Raw genomic sequence first — 25753 nt, 5'->3', positions numbered from 1 at the left:
TCAGACACTCTGTTCATCACCACCCCCTTTTCTGAATCATTTTTGTCCACCATAAGCGTGAAAGGGTATACTCAGATGTGAGTCCATAGCTCATTGCACCATCAGGATTCAAGCAAGCCGGACCGAAGACGGCTGAAATGCCAGAAACCGGTCCCCGGTAGCTTGTTTCCTTCCCAGTATAAGAATTGGCTTGGTAGTGGTCTGCCCTGTTCCCATGATGCACTGGGCCAGGGTCAGACTAATTTGCATATAGCCAAGTTCTGAGCTGGGATGGTGCAGTGAGCTAAAAAACGGTGATGGATCAAGCCCTGATCTTTGGACTGGGTAAGAGTGGTCTGCTTAATTCAGACACTCTGTTCATCACCACCCCCTTTTCTGAATCATTTTTGTCCACCATAAGCGTGGAAGGGTATACTCAGATGTGAGTCCCTAGCTCATTGCACCATCAGGATTCAAGCAAGCCGGGCCGAAGACGGCTGAAATGCCAGAAACCAGTCCCCGGTAGCTTGTTTCCTTCCCAGTATAAGAATTGGCTTGGTAGTTTGGTCTGCCCTGTTCCCATGATGCACTGGGCCAGGGTCAGACTAATTTGCATATAGCCAAGTTCTGAGCTGGGATGGTGCAGTGAGCTAAAAAACGATGATGGATCAAGCCCTGATCTTTGGACTGGGTAAGAGTGGTCTGCTTAATTCAGACACTCTGTTCATCACCACCCCCTTTTCTGAATCCTTTTTGTCCACCATAAGCGTGGAAGGGTATACTCAGATGTGAGTCCCTAGCTCATTGCACCATCAGGATTCAAGCAAGCCGGGCCGAAGACGGCTGAAATGCCAGAAACCGGTCCCCGGTAGCTTGTTTCCTTCCCAGTATAAGAATTGGCTTGGTAGTTTGGTCTGCCCTGTTCCCATGATGCACTGGGCCAGGGTCAGACTAATTTGCATATAGCCAAGTTCTGAGCTGGGATGGTGCAGTGAGCTAAAAAACGGTGATGGATCAAGCCCTGATCTTTGGACTGGGTAAGAGTGGTCTGCTCAATTCAGACACTCTGTTCATCACCACCCCCTTTTCTGAACCATACAGTCTTTAGGCACAACTCGTGGTGGTCTATATCACCAACTCAACAGGTCCACACAAAAGGGACAAAGCAGCATACAGTTTGTGACTTACAGTCGATTGGTGCTCAACAGCATACCAATTCCAGAAACAGAGCCTTTAAAGTGGTCTAAATTTTGTCCATTCTTACTGTTATAAAATCTGATAAGCACAGTATGCTGAATCTGTATTGAAAGTTTCTCACTAAACTGTTAAGTTGTACGAATCCTGCATAATGATAAAGTGCTAATAAAAAGAGTTTAAAAAAAAAAGTAAGGGTGACGTGATTTTTAACTGAAGCAACATACACGTGTGCGTGCTTAATCTATGTGTGCATCTATTAGTAACAGATTACAAAAGACATGATTGACACCTTCCAGCTCAGTCTCTCCAGCAGATGGGCTTGTGGTTTGTGGTTTTTATAGTTCCAACTTTTAAAACACTACTGGTTTCCCGAGTCTGGAAGAAGAAGATATGATCTATGCTTCATGCAGTAGCTTATCTTTGTGACTGCTGGCCATTTCCTGACCTTTCCACAAACTGGATGACCTGATAAGTTCAGTTAAACTCATTGTCCCTTGTAACATGCTATTTTCTGACCTATTTATCATGGAGAGGACTGGGCCTATTTTAACTTGAAACTTCTGCATAGAAGTTGCAGGTCTTACCTCTGTGTGTGTATCCTATTTTTCCCTATAACACTACAGAACTGCCACTTTTTTGCCATGGTGCCTGTTGTATACTGTATACTGCACATACTGTTGTTATCTGTGACCACGAGATGGCAGTGACCACGAGATGGCACGTGGCTTTTCCTGTGACATCTCGTGGCAGTCTCTGGCTGTTGTGCACATGCCCTTGTCTGCATCTTTTGAATGTGCTTGCTGAGATCTGTGGTTTAGAACTATGGATTATGAACTGATGCACTGGACTTACTAAGACGTGTTTCTAATAAACTCCTGCTACATTCAACTCCCTGAGTCCTCCAGTCTTTCCTAGACTGGCGACGAGGGAAAAAGGACGTTCTCATCATTTTACTGAAGATTTCGTCAACATTTAAAAAAAAAAAAAAAAAGAGAATATTTTCAGCAAATCTATTCCTGGCTTACTCAATCTGGAGATCTCCACAGCGACGCAAGCGGACTCTCGCAGCTACTCCGACGACTCGCTCTTCTGTTTCGGAGGTATTTAAATCCATTTTCATCGTCTTTTCAAGCTTTGAAAACTTCCTCATAGCGCGAGTTCTCAGCGCGAGTCTCTGTCTGCCTTTCGAGCTTCTGACTCCACGCGCGCATGCGCGAACTACGTGAAAAGCGTCTTCACGTCACACGCTGTCAAAACAAGGGCAATCTCCTCTAAAGAGAAAGCAATTTCCACGGCGGCCATCTTGAGTTGGTAACTTTCATCGGATTGTTTCTTTCTTCACCGTTTTTTTTACTTTCAAGCCGTTTTGCTTCCTGGAATTCATTCTACACGATAGTCTATCAACTCGACCTCATTTAAAGGTATTATTTCAACCAGCCTTATATTAAAAGTACTCTTGTTTAGACTTTCATTTTTTTTACACATCTTAATAATTGTTTTACATCAACAATTTTGACATGAGTGGAATTGTTCCTCCCCCTTCGTTTTTGGCTAATAAAGGTGACCCCCCCATGGAGTGGGAAATATGGGAACCTGTTTTCCTAGCCTATGTTGAGGTCATGGATGGCACTGAATGTGAACCTGAGAGGAAACTATCTCTTTTAAAACATTGCCTAGGGGGAATTGGATTAAAAGAATTCGTCACTCTTCCAGCCTTAACTAATCCTGGAGAAAAAGATGTGTATGAATGTGCAGCTGAACAATTAAAAATCAGATTTGGAAAGAAAAAGAACATTGTTATGGAGAGATTTATTTTCTATTCTCGCAAACAATCTGCAGATGAACCGATTGATGACTTTGTATCGTCTCTCAGATCTCTTGCCGTAACGTGTGATTTTGAACACATAACCTATGAACAGGTATTAAGAGACCAAATACTGATGAGAACGAATAATAAAAAGGTCCAGGAAAGACTTTGGACAACCTCGGATATGTCTCTAAATGCAGCCATTGACATTGCCAGATCGATTGAACATTCCGAGAAATTTGTAAAGGAGATAAGAGGGAGTGAAAAGGGAGATGTTTTTAGCGTTTCCAAAGAAGGAGAGAAATTCAGGAAACCATTTACTTCTAGAAGTGATTTTGCTAGTAATAAGAGTGACTCAAAATTTAAGTACACTAAAAGTGATAAGAAGAGCAACACTCAGTGGATTTGTTTCAGATGTGGAAGTTCAAATCATTTAGCAAATTCTAAAGTTTGTCCTGCCCTTGATAAAATGTGTATGAAATGCAATAAGAAAGGGCATTTAACAAAGTTTTGTAAATCTACTACAAAAAAAGTTAACATAGTTCAAGATTTTGATGACTATGATTCCAATGAAAACGATATCAATACGGTCATTAATATTTGTGGTAGTGAAGGTGTAAGTAAATTCCCATCTTGTGATGTGATTATAGAGGGGAAGACAATTAACATTTTTGTGGACACCTGTGCATGGTATACATTATTGGGTTTAGATGTTGTAAAAAAGAATTGGCCCAACAAGATTTTACTTGAGTCCGACATCTCTCCAGGGGGCTACACCGGACACAGGATTGAATTAGTAGGTTATTTTTGGGGGAAAATCACCTTTTCAGGTGAATCCACATATGGTAAAATATATGTTGCTAAGTCTGGGCAGCCTCTGTTAGGATGGCCACACCAGGATCAATTGGGCATTAAGATAGACCCTAGAGCTAATCCCCCTGTTTACTCTGTTGCTAACACCAATGATCCTGATCGTAATCTCATGGTTGATAATCTGAAGTCTGAGTTTCCTCATGTTTTCAGTGGGAAACTCGGTCAGTTTTTGGGTTTTAAACACACTATTAAACTCAACGATGGTGTTGTTCCTGTTCGGCACAGAGTCAGGAACGTCCCTCTTACCTACAGGGATAAACTTAAGGTTCTTCTCAAAGATTTGTGTGACAAGGATATCATTGAGCCCATTGAGTCCTCCCCGTGGGTTTCCCCGATCGTTATTTCGGTCAAATCCAACGGCGAACTGAGACTCTGTGTTGATCTTCGCAGTTTAAATAACTCTATTTGGGTAGATGCTCATCCCTTGCCAAATTTGCATGAGATGGTTTCAACATTGGGAGGTGCTGTGATTTTCTCATGTATAGATTTGGCAAGCGCCTATCATCAAGTCGTTCTAGATGATGATTCCAAAAATTTGACGGCTTTTATTACGCCAGAAGGCCTCTTTAGATACAAACGCATGCCTTTTGGATTGGCTAGTGCCGCTTCCGTCTTCCAAAGACTGATGAAAGAGACACTTGAAGGGTTGACAGGGGCAATCGCCTTTCAAGATGATATTCTTGTATTTGGGAAAAATGTAGAGGAGCATGATATTAATTTAAGGAATGTTATTTCCGCCTTGTCCTCTAAAGGTCTTACTCTTCGCCTTGATAAGTGTAAAATAAGAGAAAAAGAAGTTGAATATTTGGGACATTCCATAAGTGCTTCTGGGATCAGACCTAAGCAAAAACACATAGAGAGCATCATTAAAGCCCTGGTGCCTGTTTCAAAAGAACAATTGGTAGCCTTCTTAGGATTAATAGAATTCTATGCCAAATTTATCCCAAATTTTTCTTCCAAAGTTGATTCCTTTAGACCACTTCTAAAGAAGAACGCAAGGTTTTTATGGTCTGATGTTATGACGGAGGCATTTCAGAACCTTAAAGCGTTTGTTGTGAATGCACCCTGTTTAAGACCTTTTGTTATTGGGAAAAAATGTACCATCATGGTAGATGCAAGTAGCACAGGGTTAGGAGCTGTGCTCATGCAGAATGACTGTGGAAAAGAATGGATAATCGCTTATGCTTCAAGGGCTCTGAGGGACGCTGAAAAACACTATTCAGTTATTGAAAGAGAGTTATTGGCGTCAGTTTGGGCAGCCGAACATTTTAAAACATTTTTGTGGGGGACAAAATTCGTCATCAAGACGGACCATAAGCCTCTCATTTACATGATGGCACCAGGTGGAGGTCGAACTTTATCAGCTCGCCTAGCCAGGTTGGCATCTAGGCTACAGTCTTTTCATTTTGAGATGGTGTATGTAAAGGAGAAAACTAACATTCATGCTGATTGCATGTCTAGGTTGCACACTCCCTGCGATGTTCCATGTGACGATGATGAATGTGAAGTTGCGTTCACTTCGCAAGACATCATGCTAGTGTTTGGGGAGAAGTTTGATTTGAGTAAAGAGTCCTGGGCAAGAGAAATGGAGAAGAGTGTTGAATTGACTCAGGTTAAGAATTACATTCTACAAGGATGGCCTGAACAAAGGAAGTTTTCAGGTGATATGATGAGTTATGCCAAAGTTCAAGATGAGTTAGCTGTTGAAAATGGGGTTCTGATGCGAGGTGATAAATTCATCCCTCCTTTTGCCTTGAGAAATACTATTATTAGTATTGCCCATGAGGGGCATTTAGGAATTTCTTTTACCAGGAGACGCATAAAAGATTTTTTTTGGTGGCCAGGAGTGGACGGTTGTGTTGAACACTATGTCCAAAAATGTTCAGAATGTGCCAACAGTGATAAGTCTGCTGTTCCTTTACGTCCTGAACCCTGCCCTGTGGAATATCCTCTTGGTCCTTGGCAGAAATTAGGTCTTGATTTCATTGGTCCATTTTCTGTCCTACCTGAGCGTGAGAGATTTGGGATGGTTTTGATAGACTACTTCTCAAAATGGCCAGAGGTAAAAATGGTTAAAGAGATAACAACTAGGAACGTAGTAGAGTTCTTAGATGATGTTTTTTGTAGGGAAGGAATTCCAGAAGAAATAGTGACGGACAATGGACCACAGTTTACTAGTAAGGATTTTCAAGGTTTTATCACCAAATGTGGGATTTTGCACAATAAAATTGCTGTGTTCCATCCTGAAGCCAATGGCCAAGTTGAAAGATTCAACAGAGTTGTGAAGGAGGCGATCCAACTTTCTGTTAAAGGTCAATTAAATTGGCGTAATGCCCTTCAGTCTATGTTATTGTCTTATAGGACATCTCCTAACTCTGTCACTTTGGTTAGTCCGTTTGAACTTTTAAGGGGTCGGAAACCCAGTACTCGTTTAACTCCATGGTGGTTAAAAAGAAGTTTGAGTGACAATGGGGTTTCTTCAAGAGTAGATTATGAGTTGGTTCGAGATAGAGTTAGCGCATATAAAGATAAGATGAAGGAAAGGATGGGAGCAAAGCAGGGATCTGTTAGCAAACATATCATCTCAGTTGGTGATTTTGTTCGTATTAAAAGAAAGGAAGGTGTTCTGAAAGGGGGTCAAATTTGGTCCCGTCCCATGGAAGTTATTGAGGTTTTCAAGCATGCCGTCAGAATTGAGGATGGGAGTGTTTGGAACTTGAACAGAGTTTCTGTATTTAAAGGTCAAGGTATGCCGAGTGATGCTGTTGTGTCAAGCGATGATAGCAATGTTTTTCTTGATTTTGAATCTGGAAATGTGGGAACTTCTTCAGGATGTCTTTTGAGTGAGAATGGGAATCCTAAGGCTGTAAGGACCATTCCTTCTACTGTGGCCTCAAAAAACTGTCCTAGGCCTCACCGTCTCCCTGAAAGATACAAGGATTTTGTCATGAATTAAAATGTTAGGATTGTATAGGTTATTGTTTTTCTTTCTTTCTTCTCTACTAGGACTTTGTCATGTATTAAGATTTTAGCACTGTATAGGTTTTGTTTTTTTTTTTTGTTTTTTATTTACAAGGAGGGAGGTGTGTTGTATACTGTATACTGCACATACTGTTGTTATCTGTGACCACGAGATGGCAGTGACCACGAGATGGCACGTGGCTTTTCCTGTGACATCTCGTGGCAGTCTCTGGCTGTTGTGCACATGCCCTTGTCTGCATCTTTTGAATGTGCTTGCTGAGATCTGTGGTTTAGAACTATGGATTATGAACTGATGCACTGGACTTACTAAGACGTGTTTCTAATAAACTCCTGCTACATTCAACTCCCTGAGTCCTCCAGTCTTTCCTACAGTGCCAGCGTTAGTGCTAGGCTGCCGAAACAGCGCCAGCGCGGGAATAAAGGACAAGAATGCACTGTATTGCATTAATAGTGGTGCAGTCCTGCCCTTTCACTTTGGCGAAGGTCAGCATAACAAGACTTGCTGCGCTGCCCTATGCCAAAATCCCATAAATGAGACCCTCATTAGCTCACTTTGAGCTATGGTGTAATGCTGTTTTGAAGGATTTTACTTCTGAGTAAAGAATGGCTCTAGATACATCTGACTTTTTGTGCCGATACAAGAGACCAGTAAGGGTCTGCTTCGGCTATGAATGGATTTTATTCATTGGGTGAGCCAAACTAAGTGCAGGTGTAAAAACAATTCTTCAATGTCTGGCAAGCCCTGTCTGCATCTTTAAACCATCGGAAAGCAAGGCTCTTATAAAGTAAAGGGATTACTGTGAATCAAGTGTGAGAACACTCCTTGATAATGCCTTTAGAAATCGGTGGAACCAGGAAACTGTACACCTTTGGCCTTCTGGGAATCGGCCATTCTCAAATTGCCCGGATCTTTATGTCTACTATTTAGAGATCATTTACTTGATTTCTGGTCGTTTTGAAACATGACTACCTGTGTGTACACCCACACAGCAGGGTTGGGTGAAAGCAGCACTCTGTTGTGTGTATGCACAATTTTGGAGTAGATTGTGCAGGAGAGCAATGTTTGGAAATCTAAGCCTACACATTATTCTTAGTTTTTATTCAGAAAGGATGTCGTGCTGCAGAACCAATGCTCGCATTTGATGATTTCTGAACAGATGTACATGTAAGGGGAGGTGTTCTTCTGCAGCAGTCACTGTAAAATTGATGTGCAAGCGTGCACTTTGTAGATTCTTAGTTTATAGTCGCAAATCGTTTTTTACTTGTGATTTTAGCAAACAGTTTTCATTTTACTCGCAATCACAAGCTTTTTTTAATTATATACATTCTTTATTGTTTAATACAAATCATTACAATCAGAAGAGCGATGCCATGTGTAGCACACAATTAATTATTCATTTAAAATTAGAATATGTCAATTAGCCAGGGCAATTAGAAATTCCATAGCCGCTAAATATTATGCAACTGAACGCAAAAAAAGCTTCATTATTTACATACCATACTGGTACATTAATACCACAAATGCACATCTTTATCACAGCGGTTCACTAAGCTTAATGAAAGTAACATATAATAATTAAAAAGCACCAAAGACAATTCAAAAACTGTAAACATTGTGTATCATTGTGCACATTAACAATATCGTGCTTTAGTGCTTACTCATTAACTGTAATGCCTAATCCCCCAGTAACCGAACAAGTGACCTGTATAATATATATTTCACCATAAAAAAATTCAATAAAACTATAAACATTATATACCACTTTATACCATTATATACCATTGATAAAATGAAAAATGAAGTGCCTCTGTGCTTACACATACTCTCTAAGGGACCGATTCACAGAACTAACTTAAGACAAAATCCTAAACTTACTACCATTTTGGCATTCACAGAAGGCACTTACTCATTTTGGTATTCACAGAGGACACTTACTCATTTCGGTATTCACAGAAGGAACGTATTCATCAATGAGTAAGTGCCTTCTGTGAATACCAAAATTAGTAAGTTACTCAAAATGAGTAAGTTATTCATTTTGGTATTCACAGAAGGCGCTTACTCCTTTTGGTATTCACAGAGGACACTTACTCATTTTGGTATTCACAGAAGGAACGTATTCATCAACGAGTAAGTGCCTTCTGTGAATACCAAATTGAGTAAGTTACTCAAAATGAGTAAGTTACTCAAAATGAGTAAGTTACTCATTTTGGTACTCACTGAAGGCACTTACTCATCAGTAAGTGCCTTCTGTGAATACCAAAATGAGTAAGTGCCTTCTGTTTAGGATTTTGTCTTAAGTTTGTTCTGTAAATCGGGCCCTAAAACTCCAAATCAATTTATACACATTTTAAATCTGAATTCAGCATGTTATCAGCTAGAACAATAAACTTGGTAAATTGACCAATCAAATAGGTTGATCTTCCAGATAGACAAAGAATTGTGGCTTGGTTGAATGTTCTCACTCCATGTTCTATAAACAATGGTTTCAGATGTGCGCTGGAGTAGGCGAGGGCAGGCACGTGCTATTTGCGATAAAGATTATTTAGAGAAGATGTACTCACAAACATTTTTCGAGGTGCAGCAAAGTGTGATCTGTGGTGAGCCCGAGGGCCGCATAGAGGGGCCTTGTGGATGGTAAAATGTTGCAGGATACATATTATATTATTTTCCTTTACTTCAGTTAGCTTGTAAATGAAAGCTTCCCATTTATTTAACATATTTCTGAAACTTAGTGCTCTCTGAAGTAAATAGCAACCCAGTGTTGCTGTTAACCTGTGGGCCGCAAGTGAAGGTCAGGAGGGCCGCAGCCAGCCCCTGAGCCGTACTTGGAGGATCACTGCTTTAGAGAAACCACAAAGTCTGCAATAATTTGCTGACCATTGTTGTATCCCTCTATGAGTGCCGTCCTTAGTTGGATATCTGCTGAGTCTTAACTTAAGAAATAGGGGGCCGATTAGGATGACGGACATCCTGTCGTGGTATGGGACCGTCCGCCATAAGGGCGGAGGTCTCGTACGTCAAATTAGGATGCATCCGCCACTGTGGCGGGTGCATCCCGCATTTTTTACTTTGCGGCGGGCGGTGCTGAAAGCACCGCCCGCCGCAATGCTAAAAATGCATGTTGTGCCTTTCAAAGCACAACATGACAGGCACCGCGCGGTGCCTGCCATGTTCTACTTTGAAATGCAGGGGGGGTACCATGTGTACCCCCCATGTGCACCCCCCTTCCCCCTGGGGGCCCGCAACGGTCCCCCAAAGCAAAGACCATATGTCTTTCCACGGCGGCAATGCCGCCGTGGAAAGGCATAGGACCGCAGGCATCGTAATATGGTTGGCGGTATCTCGCAGACACCGCCACCATATGTAGGCACTTTTTCCGCCGGTCGCAAAGGCTACCGGCGGACGGTCTTCCCTTACGCCGCGGACCCCCCAGCCATCCTAATGTGGCAGGGGGTCATTTCAGTGAGGATGGCGGATGGATCGCCCCCGCTGGGCCGGCAGTGGCTACCGCCAGCCCGGCTGGGGCAATCCGTCGGCCATCCTAATCGGCCCCAAAGTCACATTTTATAAGGTTGTAGATGAGCCCACAGATAGGGTTGGAAATTGCAAAAAACACAGTTGATGGACAGAATGTAGAACAATGTCATACATTCACCCCAGTACAAGGATCTGGGCCTAAATCCATCGTTTTTTTGCACTCCACACCACCCTGGGTTAGACACTGGCTATATGCAAATCAGCTCTGACCCTGTGCCCCATGGGAACAGTCCAGTCCGAACTACCAAGCCATGTCTTTCCCAGACCGGAATCAAGCATCCAAGGACCGGTTTCTGGCTATCAGCCTTCATTCAGCCTGGATAGCTTGATTCCAGTGGTGTGGAGAGCCTGGGACTCACGTCTGAGTATACCCAGCACACTCGGGGTGAAAATTGCAAAAAACACAGTTGATGGACAGAATGTAGAACAATGTCATACATTCACCCCACTACAAGGATCTGGGCCTAAATCCATCGTTTTTTTGCACTCCACACCACCCTGGGTTAGATACTGGCTATATGCAAATCAGCTCTGACCCTGTGCCCCATGGGAACAGTCCAGTCCGAACTACCAAGCCATGTCTTTCCCAGACCAGAATCAAGCATCCAAGGACCGGTTTCTGGCTATCAGCCTTCATTCAGCCTGGATAGCTTGACTCCAGTGGTGTGGAGAGCCTGGGACTCACGTCTGAGTATACCCAGCACACTCGGGGTGAAAATTGCAAAAAACACAGTTGATGGACAGAATGTAGAACAATGTCATACATTCACCCCAGTACAAGGATCTGGGCCTAAATCCATCGTTTTTTTGCACTTTTTTGTAGTTCGGACTGGACTGTTCCCATGGGGCACAGGGTCAGAGCTGATTTGCATATAGCCAGTGTCTAACCCAGGGTGGTGTGGAGTGCAAAAAAATGATGGATTTAGGCCCAGATCCTTGTACTGGGGTGAATGTATGACATTGTTCTACATTCTGTCCATCAACTGTGTTTTTTGCAATTTTCACCCGAGTGTGCTGGGTATACTCAGACGTGAGTCCCAGGCTCTCCACACCACTGGAGTCAAGCTATCCAGGCTGAATGAAGGCTGATAGCCAGAAACCGGTCCTTGGATGCTTGATTCTGGTCTGGGAAAGACATGGCTTGGTAGTTCGGACTGGACTGTTCCCATGGGGCACAGGGTCAGAGCTGATTTGCATATAGCCAGTGTCTAACCCAGGGTGGTGTGGAGTGCAAAAAAAATGATGGATTTAGGCCCAGATCCTTGTACTGGGGTGAATGTATGACATTGTTCTACATTCTGTCCATAAACTGTGTTTCTTGCAATTTTCACCCCGAGTGTGCTGGGTATACTCAGACGTGAGTCCCAGGCTCTCCACACCACTGGAGTCAAGCTATCCAGGCTGAATGAAGGCTGATGGCCAGAAACCGGTCCTTGGATGCTTGATTCCGGTCTGGGAAAGACATGGCTTGGTAGTTCGGACTGGACTGTTCCCATGGGGCACAGGGTCAGAGCTGATTTGCATATAGCCAGTGTCTAACCCAGGGTGGTGTGGAGTGCAAAAAAATGATGGATTTAGGCCCAGATCCTTGTACTGGGGGGAATGTATGACATTGTTCTACATTCTGTCCATCAACTGTGTTTTTTGCACAGATAGGGTTGGAGCACAACTTTCTCAAACGTGTTAACAATAGGCCAGGTGTGCTTTCTGCTGCTAAGGCCTCTTTATCCTGCATAAAAGACAATAGATTTGTTGATCTGTTTAAGAGGTGCCTAATTGAGGCTTTACTTACATCCAATATTCCAAAAGGCTGAAGATTAAAAGTATGTAGGCTCTCTGCTAAATATAGATTTTGTAAACTAGGTTTCTTTAACGTGCTTTATTGCGCTCCTAGGATGTAGTTGTATTTTGTCATAGCTAGATTTTGGAAACTAGATTGATTTAGCATGCTTTATAGCGCTCCTAGGAAGCCAGGCATCCTAGCGTTGTTGGGGCCGTTGTGGAGATTAAGCAAGCTATTGCCCAGAGTTGGACCCATGCTTAGAATAGGCACCGAGGCGAGAATTATCAGGCCCCAGGAAATTGAGCCCAAGACCCGCCGAGGCGGGCGGGATTTGAACCCTGGTCCTGGGCTAGACCTCTGCATCAGGGTCTGCCGCTCTAACCATCGAGCCACACTACTCCACGTGCTTTTATGTGCCTGCTGCTTAATTTACACTGGTGGTGATGGTGGTTTGCACCAACCCTACTTTTTAGGCCCAGGACATTTTATAATCATCAAACGTTGCCTCAAAACGTAAAAAAGAAAGGCAGAAAAGGGAAATAACATAGGATAACAGTGTTAAAGAAGAATGATAAATAAACCTCACAAGTGACATAAAGAAACCGCAAGTACAGGGCGATGAAAGAAATAACTATGAGGTGGAGTCCAGATTATGTTAATGTCTCTGTATTTGGCAACACTGGCATTTGGCAATGTTCGCAGCAGACTCCAAATAAACACTTTGCACCACCGCACTTAGGGCCATATGTATCATACTTCCGTTTTGCGAATTTTAATTAGCGAATCCTAAGGAATCGCTATTCAGAATTCGCAAAACGGTATGTATGTAGGTAATCTAGGAATTTTAGTGATTCCTTACTATTACTTGTTTGCGAATTCGCAAATTGTGAATTCGCAAATAAGGAATACTTCCCATTCATTTCTATGGGCCAGGAGGCCCATAGGAATGAAGGGGAAATTTGCTAATCGCTATTTGCTAATCGCAAATTGTGCGAATTTTCAAGGGTGCAGGGGGTGTCTCAAGAACACCCTGCTGCACCCCTGAAAATGACATGTGTGCGCATATGGCGCACATACATGCCCTAAGGGCATGCATGTGCGTCACATGCCACAATGAAAAATGCCAATTTGTGCTTATTGAAAAGGAATCGCAATTTACCACCAACTTTCAGTTGGTGGTAAATTGCGATTCCTTAAACCAAATTCGCAAGAGTAAAAAGCTTCTTACATAGCAATTAAGGAATCGCAAAATTGCGATTCCTTAAATGCTATGGCAAAATAAGGAATTGCAAATTTTTGCAATTCCTTATTTTGCTACTTTTTCATACATTGCAAATGTGCAAAAATGGCCGTTTCCGATTCGCAAAGGCCGAAATTCGGCGAATTTCGGCCTTTGCGAATCGAAAATAGCTTCATACATATGGCCCTTAGATTTTTTTCTCTTTTTTTTTTACAAATCACGGTCTCAATTCGGTAAACACGGGTGTCAATTCACCATAAATGTCTGGACAAGTGGAAGTGACATTACATACCCTTTGACCCTGATGACATCACAAGATGTGACATCAGATGACTGTTGACTCTGGTAGTTACAAAGGAAAAGTTGTCACATTACCCTCAGGCCCAATTGCATCATAGTGTAAGGTTCATCAAATTAGAACAATACAATTGAAGCAAGTAAAAAAAAACATTACTATCTGGTGAACGGTTATGATAACCAATGGTACAGCTATTAAATTTCATGGCCACATTTCTAAATAAAATGTAACATGAAAATACTCTATTGTGCACCTGTTTTGTGAAGCCTGTGCCGATTGTAAAAGCAGTTCTGCATACAGTTGTACCCAACCATAAATTCATACAAGTTTTGCAAGTCTGATATTCTTTATTTTTTAGGTGTGAGTTTTAATTTAGTTCCTTCGTATGAAAATATTTCACTGCTGTCCTTTGAATTTTTACTGGTTGTTTATGTTACAGTGCAACTTAATTATTTATTTGCGGTTTTAGAGCACACAGATGTAAACCTTTGAACAAGGATATGTGGAAGCGCCTCTGAGCTCACTTTTAAAATTAAACCCTTTTTTGTTTCGCTTTACACTCTGTAATCTTCTAACATAATTGAGACAAATAAGGAATAGGCCAGGCAAGCTTTCTTACTCTGATTCCTTGTCCATCTAATGCTAGGGGTTGCACGGACAGTGGCAGGGGTCGCAAAAGGCTGCGACCCCTGGCAACCCCCTAAAGGATGACCATACCTGTAACTGTTCTTAGTGCAGTGGAAGCTTGCACTGGTCTGCCCAAGCCGCAATTGCGTTGTGTGTTAGTGAAGCTTTATGAAGCTTTCACTCTACAAAAGCCAGACAAATTGCACAGTGAACGCTTCTTGCAAAGCACAATGTAAACGCAAGAATGCACCATAGCAAAATAAGTGAACAGCGTCCAGTTTGGGTTTTACATATGAATCAAACAATTTTTCAACTTTGTTCAATTATAAAACTTAGGTGTCAAGCGGCTCGAAGTCACCTGTCACTTTCTAGCAATCCTGGCTTTTTAGCAAACATCATCTGCATTGTTTAGACGTTTGAGCCCAGGGGGACTTATTATGAGTCTGCAAGTGTTGTACGCCATTTCCAAGTGACCACCTGATGCCGCACTGGGGAGTACTGAGTTCTGGAACAGTCAGATGTTTCCAGGTCTGTTCTTGCAGCTGGTAAACTCCCACATGGATTCAGGCGGGGGTTCCAGGCCTAGGCAGAGACCAGCCACTCCCTGACCCGCATCAGCACCCTGGACGTTCTCTCAACTCGCCTAGAGTCGACCCAGCACCTTCAAGTCATGACCAATACCCTGCATTTCTCACCCCTAACAGAGCAGGGTCGGAGCAGAAAAGCTCTCGGAATCAAATAGCCACGCATAAAAGGTCTGTATTCTCGAATCAATATGGATATTCCCAGTGGTCGAAGTGTATTTCAAAAAGTATTGGAACTGTGATGCTCTGCGCAATCAGGATATGGTAAGTGAGCGTGTAGGCGTGGTCAAAGGCGTGACTAAAAAAAAAATATTCTGTAACTTTTTTCGGCCTTTCACCTTTCAGTAACTACATATAAAATACTGCAGTTTAAATTAAAGTTACGTTAATCTGTGGGAAATGCACTATGGTACAGTATGAAACCTTTACTAGTTAATGCACTGCACCAAAGAGCTACAGAACTGAATTCTGGCTGGTGCAGTGGAGAATAGTGACTTGTGTATGTTTAGCGCTACGCAGTGGTGGCTCCTGCGTTCAGGCAGAGTAGCATCGCCCCACTGCTTTTAGCAGTGGAAATGAAGGAAAAATAAAAGGAGTGGTGGCACTCCGTAAAGTGCGCATGACTGTTTGACCGGCCCTCTCGAGCTGGCCAGTCATGAGCACTTTGCATGTTCTCTATGAAGGCTGCATTACAGCCTGCATGGAGAACATTCCCAGGCCTCCATTCCCTATCTGAGTGCCGTGGTTCACAAATGCTACAAATCTTCTAAGGTTGAAGCATCTGCTTTACACAACTAAGTAGTAAAAAGCAAGCGTCCCAGCATACTGTTGGAAGCTGTCTGCCTTTTCCATGGGAAGAGTTCGTATCTTGACAGTGAATGGTGCTTAAACAGTATGAACAGTTTAAGTAAAAGTATTGTAACTGTGTGCAGCCAGAGGAAGTTAACAAAATAAAAGTTCCACCCAAAAAGGAATGAACACAGTAATTTAGTGACAGGAGCTGATAAAAGTCCCCTTTTACGACATATTAACTACAAGAGATTTTACAAGCACAGTGTCAAGTGATGTGCATGCATAACCTAAAAAAGGCTTTTAAATGTATGTCGTATGCGTGCTTGAGGGTGAGGATCAGAGACGTATAAAGGCATGGGCAAAGTGGGCTTTGGCCAGGGTCCAAGTCTTTCAGCTGGCACCCTGATGGATCAAGCTCTGTTCTGCCATGCTGACCTTGAATAATTCTTAAACAGATTGTTTTAAATACAGTTTTCTTTTAATGCATTTTTAATGTGGGTGACGAGTGCATCTAATACAAACATATTGCAGAGAAATGTGTTTGTTTCACGCAGCATCCATACAAAAAGTTTCTTTTAGGTGTCAATGGGAGGGTGTCACAGAGATTATTTACAGCAATGTTAGTGAGCTGCTGCTGTGTTACAATAGTAAAAACACACGTCACTATCCCTGAATATTAGATTAAACACATTTAGAATTTGAACTAGTGCACCTGCGTGCTGTCAGCGACCTGGCCAAAGAGGTCATGAAAGTGCTGAAATTAAATCATAAATTCAAAGACGTTCCCTGATAGGGACCCGAAAAATACAATTGGCCCAGGGCCCCCAAAATCCTTAAGATATCCCTGGTGAGTGTGTTTATGTGAGTGTGTGTGTTAGTGTGATTGTGTGTGTACATGGTAAAAGGGCATTTGATATCACTTCCGCTACCCCAGGCATTTTGGTGTATTAAAGTTCATGGACCGAAACAACAGATGGTAGAGTTCGTTCACCTAGCCCTGAAGCTGCCCACGCAGTCCCTGTTCTGTGTGTGGGGGCCACCTACACCACCTTTTACTATCTGCAACTTTACTGCGTATGCATTAGCCTTGAGCGGTCACTGTCCTTGTAATAACTGCTTAAATCTTCCACGAAGTCACCACCCAATCATCGTCACCGGAGGGACCCGCCTAAGGAGCCTGGATCTGCTCCAGAAAGGATAGGCACGTGGGATTTGGAAAAGTCACACAGAGGCAGACGGTAAATAAGAAATACCTCTGTTTTTTTCCCTATTTCCGTGTCCCGGTAGCGCCTAACACTCACTACACGTGAACCCCTTTCCTTCCAGCCCATCCTGCGCCCGTATTTCAGCAGTGGACGAGGGTGGCTATGTAGAGAACATACATTAAAAATTCAATTTTTAAAACCAGTAGCTTGCCTGTTAATTGGATTGCTTTGAAACAACTGCTAACTATCCCTGTTTGTAAAACATAAAAAAGCACCTCCCACAGTGTTCAGTCACCCCTCTGTAAAAACCGGGACAGGAGCAAAATTTTCTGAAAATTGCCCGGATAGCAGGTGAATAACAGGGACCGTCCGGGCAAATCTGAGACGCCTGGTCACCCTAGGCTGGTGGTGGTGTGTTGCCGGGCAGACCGTCGTCCACCATGTTTACACAGCTTCCACCTCCCTCCCGCCACTGCCAGGAATGAAGGTCGCGCAGCCCTGTGAGACCTCATCACTGGAACGGGAGCAAATAAATACGGATGCCCAAGCGGCTTACCTTTTGACGTCAAGCCGAGCATGCCCAGTAGCAGCCGGGGCGCGGGGCAGCAGCTGGCCCTGGGGGGTCACCCCTGGCGCGGCAGCCAGGGCCCTGCCCGTCTTCCGCCCTCATCCCCCGGTACCTCCGTCGCCCCAGAGGTGCCCTCCGTCCGGCTGCAGACACAAGAGGCGCCTTGTCGGATCAGTGATTCGGAAGAACTGCGGCGAGGAACGAGGGAGGGAGGGAGGTCCAAGGCGTCTCCACCCCCTAAGAAGGGGATGTGCAGAAATAACGGGCTTTGAGCAGAATGAGGCACAGCGCCGCTGAACAAGGTGCCCACTGTCAGGAGACTCCGCCCCTCCCTGGCGCGACACCTACGCGCCTCAGGGGGCACTTCCACCAAGAGGCAGGTGGGAATCAGGCGAGAGTGGCAGGGCGCGGCCTCTGTTTTCACTAACCCATCCTCATGGGCACACCTATCACTTCACACACAGATCTGCATATTTATTAATTTATAAAGTTTTATTTATTTAATTATGCGTTATTATATAGGGCGGACTTTACCCGATGGTGTCAGAGCGCTTCACAATAGGAACACTAACATTACATGAGGAGAAAATTACAAGTGAACAAATTCCAAAAGCAAACGTTAAGTTACATGAGGCAAAAATTGCAATTGTGAGCAATCAAAATACAAGAGGTAGCAAACGGTACATTACAGGAGGACAATGTGACATGTGTGCAAGTTACAAAAGCGTACAAAGTACCAGTAGAGGTATAACACTGCAATAAACGGCAGACACTCAAACACAAGAACAAACGTTACATAGGCAATGGTGGTACTTGTGCAAGTATCTAAAGCAAACAAAATGTAAGAGGTAGTAAACAGTGTGTTACAAGAGAAAAGTGACGTGTGCATGTTCCAAAAGAGTACCAAACACAGGTAGAAGGATAATACTGCAATAAATGGCAGAAACTCCGACCACAAGAACACACTGGGAAGGCACTTCCATAGTTATGGAGAATAGAATTTTCTATAATGACTCAAAGAGAATATCAGAGCGCTTTTCAAGATTAAGAAGGAAGAAACAGTAAAACAGATAAAATCTAGATATATAATTAACAGCTCACTGCTAGACTGCCGAACCTTGGATCTGGGAAACCAAGCTGCAAGCCTCGTTAATCTCCCTGTGACTACCAAAAAACATTAAAAATAATGTGTCCTTGTGTAATGTAACTGGTGCTCATGTAAAGTGCTCCAATACCTCTGGATCGAGTTGGTGCTATATAAATCTGCAAAAAAAAAGATTGTCTGTGGAATACAGCTCCTGTGCACTTTCAGGCATTGTGTTACAGACTTTCAGCTTCAGAGTGTAGTGACTAAAGCCCAGGGGCTGGCTCCATGTCATATGTGACCCATGCAGTCCCTCCGGCCATTGCAGCCAAATGCACTTTGCACTCTAGGACTCGTAGTTGTATGTACTTAAACATTTTAAGCAGGGGTTTAAACAACTCAGCATGCCTTCTTCAGATGTATATAAAGCCTGGGTCGTTTCTTCCATTGATACAACAGGTGGAGTGGCAACAGGACCCTTAGGCATGAGGGGCCTGTTTAACCCTCAATATTGCTCTCTTTTACTATTCAAGCAGCAGCTCAGGGGCTCATTTCCTACCTTGCACTAGGGCCATGACATACTGGCTATGCCATTTTGATAAAGCATGCCCGGCACATAGAGAACGGTATTTGAGCATCACTAAAAAACAAAAACACATTGCATGTCTGCGAGGGCACTTTTTTAGGTCAAACCTGAACAGCGCATGTACTGCTCTACGAGGCATGCTGTATTTGAGTATGGACTTAATGCACCACCCACTCTCCGCCAATATTTTTTTTTATTTAATTGTGTCATTGTCCTTTGTAAATGCTGGCTTCTGATTCGTTAATAGGCTTGTTACTTCTTCCTTAGCACCGCCTTGTCTTTATTTGTAACCTCCCATGAGGACGGGCCCTTTTACTTCGTTTGTTACACGGTATTTCTTACTTAGTCTGTAAGCACTATTTTCTTCAATGAGTTTTTCCTACTGCAGACACGACATGCCTTCCTGCAACTTTCAGCGCGCCATGCGCGCTTTCACTTTCCAAGCAGCCCAGGACAATGTCGGCTGCTTCTTTAAATGCAATAGGTCTCTCATTTACAAAAGTTGGAGCTATTAGCATTGTAAATGACAATGCCTTTTATTTCTATGTTAATTATCAACACAGATAAATGTAAAGGCATGGTCATTTACAATGCCAATAGATTAAACTCTCGCGAATGCAAGACCTACCGCATCTCAAATACTTGATGGTAGAGGTTCTGGGTTTGGTCTGTAGTCGTGCATGGAACAGATGTTCTCGTGCTGCGCTCACTGTACTATTGAGAAGAGCAACTTTGCAGGAAAAAAGCTACATGGTGCAAAACAATGCATAGATACTCTGATGGGTGGAGATTTATGTACTGCGGGGGGCTGTAAGTGGTGAGGAAGATTATAATAATGTGACTAGTTACTTTCCCACCACTGGTGGCAGCGCGTGGCTGAGGACCACTGCAACCCGTGTAATGTCCAGTGATTGCGCCACTAGATATCAAAACGGGAAAAAAGGGAACACTGTGCGTCTAGTTCCAGTACTTTTTCAACTCCTGGCACTGGTTTTCTGTAAAATTACCTTTTTGAGAGAACTCTGAACACAACCAAAACACATAACGGGCAGGTTATCAGGGCACACGGCATCTCCTGCTTCTTGCAGCTAACCTTTCTTCCCCTTTTATCCCTTTGCTATCCTTATTTATTTATTTATTTATCACTTTTGTAGAGCGCTCTGTTACCCGGAGGTGTCCTGGCGCTAGTGTGATTGAGCCTGTGTGTGTGGATGTCTGGAAGCTTAATGAGTAAAGAGCCAGGTCTTGAGCTCTTTCCTGAAACCCATCAGGTCGGAAGACTGTCTGAGATTAAGTGGAAGTCTATTCCACGCCTCTACCGCACCGAGGGAAAAGCTCCTACCTCCCCAACGTGCTTTCTTGACTCTGGAGATTGTTACCAGCGCGAGTTCCCCTGATCTCAGGATTCTTGCTGGTTTATGCCAGTGGAAGAGCAGTTTCATGCACCTCAGACCCATATCATGCAGGGCCTTGAAGACCATGCAGAGTGCTTTGAAAACAATTCTCCTGCGGACTGGCAACCAGTGAAGGTTCACCAAGTCCTGAGCTACAGAGGCAAATTTAGGAGTGTCGGTGATCAGGCGGGTGGCTGTGTTTTTCAGTAGCTGGAGTTTGTTAAGTACGCCCTGCTGGGCGTTTAACATCAAGCTGTTACAATAGTCCAAACGTGAAAGGACTAGACCAGTAACGACAGTTTTCCTATGCTCCCTCTCTAAATAAGGAAGAACTTTCCTGATTGTTTTGAGGATGTAGTGCATAGAGGAGGACAGTGCATTGATCTGAGGTTTAAAGGACAAAGAGTCGTCCATCAGTATACCAAGATTTTTAACTTTTGCCACTGGGGAGGGGAGGGGTCCCATTTCATCCGGCCACCATCTAGAGGACCAAAAGTTGTCCCTAGAGCAACACTTCTGTCTTTGTGGAGTTAAGTTTAAGACAATTTTGAGCCATCCAGCAGCCCACCTCTTGCATGCATATCCTAAACCTATCTGCTGTACTAAGTGTTGCCGGGTAGCAGTGACACCACTATTTGTGTGTCATCTGCGTATGCTGTGAGGTGAAAACCAAACGATCGAATCACCGGTGCTAGGGTGGCAACATAAACATTAAAAAGGGTGGGACTGAGTGAGGACCCCTTGGGAACTCCACAAGGGAGCACAAACGGATGTGATTCAAGTCTCCCAGGGCCACTGACTGAGTTCTGTTGGAGAGGAAGGACTGTAGGATTTTTGTTTTTTATTATTTCTTTTTATTATTCATCGTAATAAGCACAGTTTATCTTGCATACAATACACTTTAACAATTACAATTACAATATTTTCCTTAATTTCTATTATATATATTCAATCATTGGTACGTATATAATACACCATTCAAATAATAAATTAATCAAAGTTGTTTTATCACTTTGTTCAAACAATAAAGGGATATTAAATAAACAAGGGATAAAAACGGACGGTACACTTTTTCCCTCTATTCATCATTACTTTGCTTCTCCTTCCAGTTACTTAAGGGCTCCCAGATCCTTCTACCCAAACATCTTCCTCTCCTCCCTTTCCGAGCATAGATGTTTTTCTCTATATTGTATGCATATAACATATTTGCCAACCAAGTTTGAAATTTTGGGGGATTTTTATCTAGCCAAGCCCTGGCTATTGTCAATCTGTAAACAGCCATTGCAACAAACAAAAATTCTGCATACTGATCCTGATCCCCATTAGCCACTCCTAGCATGATCCAAGATGATGTAAGAGAGATCAATATACCCAAGGATCTTGCTAAAAACCCCTCTATCTCTTTAATCAATGAATGTAAATGGGGACATGTTGCAAAGATATGTATACTATCTGCCTCCAGCACATCGCATCGAGGGCAGTTGATTCCTGTACTCCCAACCCATTTTGCTATCCTTGCAGGAGTAAAATAAAGAAAATATAGTGTTTTATAATGCTGAGACTGCAGAGGGGCTGCGCTTAATATTGTACGTCCTAAATTAAGTGATTCAAGAAACAGATTACTTTCATCTCCCAATTTGTCTGCCCATTTCGTGCTAAATTTCTCTAGGTTGTCCAACTTTCCTTTTAACAAAATTGCATAGAAAGACCTAATTGTGCAATCCCCCATCAACTTAATTTTTCCATTATTTAAATTTTATCAAAGCCTGCGGGACCTCCCACTTTGTTTTTAAGGAAACTCCTAATCTGTAAATACTTAAAAAAAAACCTATTGTCTAGGCCACATGTAACTCGCAGATCTGAAAATTGTTTGAAACCATCCTGGGAAAACAAGTCCCCTATTTGCGTAATCCCACTTGCTGCCCACTCTGCCATCGTCTGATCAGCAAAAATTTCCATGGGAAATCATCTATTGTTAATTAAAGACACATATCTATTATACCTCCCCATCTTAACTTTCTTTAGAAATGCATTCCACACAGTTACAGCCGCCATAACCGTCTTGAACCGGGTTCTCTTGAAATAACTACAATCTGTACATTTTAAGAAACAATTATAGGCATTTGCCCCTAGCACGACAGCGTAAACCTCAGTAGACATGTTATACACTCTTTCATCATCATTATTCCCCCCAAATAATCCCTGTATATATTGCAAAACAGTTGCCATATAATATAAACGAAAATCTGGTGCACCCCATCCCCCCTTTTCCCTAGGAAGTGTCATAAACCTGTAGGCCCTCCGGGTCTTACCGTGCGCCCAGATGAACCTGTTACATATGGCCTCAAGGCCATTGAACCAGCTGGCTTCAAACAAAAGGGGTATAGCCCTAAAGAAGTACAAAAATTTAGGTAAAACCATCATCTTGATGATGTTTGTACAGCCTACCAGTGATAGGTGAAGGTTATTCATCTTCTCTAAGTCCGTTTTGGCTTGGGCTATTAAAGGTGCCATGTTGTTTTTAACAATCTTATCTACCTCTGCTGTAATTTGCACCCCTAAATAGGTTGCTGCTCCCACAACTCTATCATCGTTACATACTACCCAATGATTTTTAACTATCTGTGTTTTAGTATTGTTCAGGCTATATCCTGAGAATTGCCCAAATCGCATAGCTTCTTCTTCAATTGCCCTAATAGCGTCTGTAGGTTTTGAAGTCAAGATGGCCACATCGTCTGCATACGCTAACGTTTTAAACCTGCATCCATTTAATACTAGCGGTGGAATCTGATCATTACTTTCCAACTTATGTATATAAGGATCAAGGTATAAATCAAAGAGCAGGGGAGAAGATGGACACCCCTGCCTTGTTCCTCTGTGGATATTAACTGCGGTTGATTGCCCTCTATTAACCCTTATCTTGGCCACCGGATTTATATATAAGGTCTGCAGGGCCTTAATAAATCCTGCCCCTATGCCGTTCCACCTCAAAACTGCCCATAAGTACCTCCAGCAGACCCTGTCGAATGCTTTCTCGGCGTCCAGAAACAAAGCTGCCATAGGGTCTCCTAGAGTACTTGCTGCATCAAATGCCGTGATTACCTGTCTAGTGTGTTGAGTTGTTCCTTTACCCGGAATAAACCCGTGCTGGGAGGGGGTTACCAATGATTCCACTACCCTAGATAACCTTTTAGCCAGGATTTTAGAGAACACCTTGACATCCGCGTTCATTAGAGTGATGGGGCGATAGGACTCCGGGACATCTGGAGGTTTTCCCTTCTTGGGTATTACAATGATATCTGCTCCGCCCCATGATTCTGGGGCGCACTCGCCCTTTTGTGCTAACAGCATAACATTAAACATTTCTTTTAAAAGAGAAGGTTGAAAAGCTTTGTAAAATTCTACAGGGATCTGGTCCGGACCAGCTGCCTTCCCAGATGGTAAGTCCCTCAAAGCCTCGACCAGTTCATCCAACTGAAATACCTCTTCCAACCCATTCCTGTCCTCCTCTGCTAACTCTGGGGGCTCTATCTCTCTTAGGTATCTCCTTATATCCTCCTCTCTCTCTGGGCCATCCTCTGTATACAACTCTGTGTAGAATTGTTTAAATACCTCTCTAATCTGTTCAGCTTCCTTTACCATAACACCCTGAGAATTTTTGATCTCCTTAATATCAGCCATCCCTTCCCTTTGCCTAGCACGCACAGCCAGTATATGGCCAACTCTTTCACTAAGTTCATATACTTTTTCTTTATTTACTAGATACCTCTCTACTGTCTTTTTGGCCATCCCGTCCATAGCTTCGGCTTTAAGAGCAACTATTTTCAATAAGATCTGGTCAGTTGGAGAACGTGTTTGTATGGCTGAAGTAAGTGCTTCCTCTGCTTCCGTGATTAGTCTCTTAGCCTGTTCGGCTTTTACCTTCTCCATCTTTTGGTCCTTAATTACATAACTCAGGGTTTCCCCTCTTACTCCAGCTTTAAAAGCATCCCACACTACCCCTGGTGTTGCTGTGCCCCTATTTATCTCCCAGTATTCCTTAATCCAGTTACTCATAATTTCCCTATAGCTCTGATCCTGGAGCAGTGTTCTATCAAATGTCCATTGTCTTAGCTCTTTGTTTCTCCTTTGCCCAATTATTACTGTTAAGACTAGCGGACTATGATCTGAGATGATTCTGGGTTCCCTGTCTATTCTTGCTCTATCCATCAGTCCTCTTGTAATTAAGAAGTAATCCAGCCTAACCAATATCTGATGGGGGGCTGAGAAAAAGGTGCTTCCATCTAAATTTGGATGACATTTTACCCAGGGATCTTCCAGAGAGTTATGAGTTACCATGTCTGCCAAGGCCCTATAAGTCCTCTTCTTTCTCCCTGAGTATTTTCTACCAGGGTCTAAAAAACTACTGTCTATGTCGTGGAGGTTCAGATCACCGCAGAGCATAATCGGCTCCGGCCACTGCGCCAATTCTGTGTCTAAAAATTGGAATATATCCGGATCATCTCCTGTGGAGCCATAAACAGAGACAACCATGATAGTTTCCCTCTTGAATCTTAGTTCTGCTATAACCCATCTGCCCCACTGATCCTCCTTCTTCCTCCTAACCAACGTATCCTGTCTCCTACCTAGAATCGCCACACCTCTTGTCTTTGTGCTTTGATTAGTTTTTGCTAGCACATTAAAGCCAAGCTGCTCCAACAAATACGCCTTAGTGCCTTCAATGTGCGTTTCCTGAAGGCACACTAAATCAAGATGTAACGATTTTAGCAGGGCAGCCGCTTTAAGCCTTTTGTTTAGCTCATTTAGCCCGCAGATATTTATTGAGGCTATCCTACAAGTCATTATAGTTCATGCTTTTTCCCACCCTCTGTATGTACCTGTGCCAGTTAGATTCTATAAGCTTCATTATTTCCTTTCCTTCTGTATTTTTTAACATATTACTTTGCATATTGCTTCGCATATCTTTCTTTGTGCCCTCACATGTGCTGTGCTCGCTACCACATCCTAAGTGTGACTCCTTTCACCCCCCCCCTTCCCCCCCCCCTGCCCCCCTCCCTTTTGGATCCCTCCCCCCCAAGCTACAGGCAAATAGGTCAATCTTGACCTATGTGTAGCCCCTGTAGTCTGTAGTGTCGCTACTCTCTCCTATCCTACTCTCTCATCAGTTAGATATAACTGTGTTCTTTTTTTTTTTATATATTTCCACTTACGGGGTT

General features: G+C 43.1%; 1 protein-coding gene across 2 annotated transcripts in view; it reads right to left on the bottom strand.

The window, feature by feature from the left end:
* B3GALT5 (beta-1,3-galactosyltransferase 5) overlaps positions 1–25753 on the bottom strand; it is a 167378-nt gene that overhangs the window by 47576 nt on the left and 94049 nt on the right. The window contains exon 1 of one of the 2 annotated variants that reach the window (XM_086935428.1): positions 17462–17765. The exons of the other annotated variant lie outside the window; for it this stretch is intronic. The gene's annotated coding sequence lies outside the window, so the exon portion shown is untranslated. Of the gene's footprint in view, positions 1–17461; positions 17766–25753 lie in introns of those variants that run through there. 2 annotated transcript variants of the gene reach the window in all.

This window comes from Lissotriton vulgaris, chromosome 8 (assembly GCF_964263255.1).
Source record: "Lissotriton vulgaris chromosome 8, aLisVul1.2, whole genome shotgun sequence".
Classification (NCBI taxonomy): domain Eukaryota; kingdom Metazoa; phylum Chordata; class Amphibia; order Caudata; family Salamandridae; genus Lissotriton; species Lissotriton vulgaris.
Note: the sequence above shows the minus strand (reverse complement) of the source record. Positions and strands in the feature narration are given on the sequence as shown.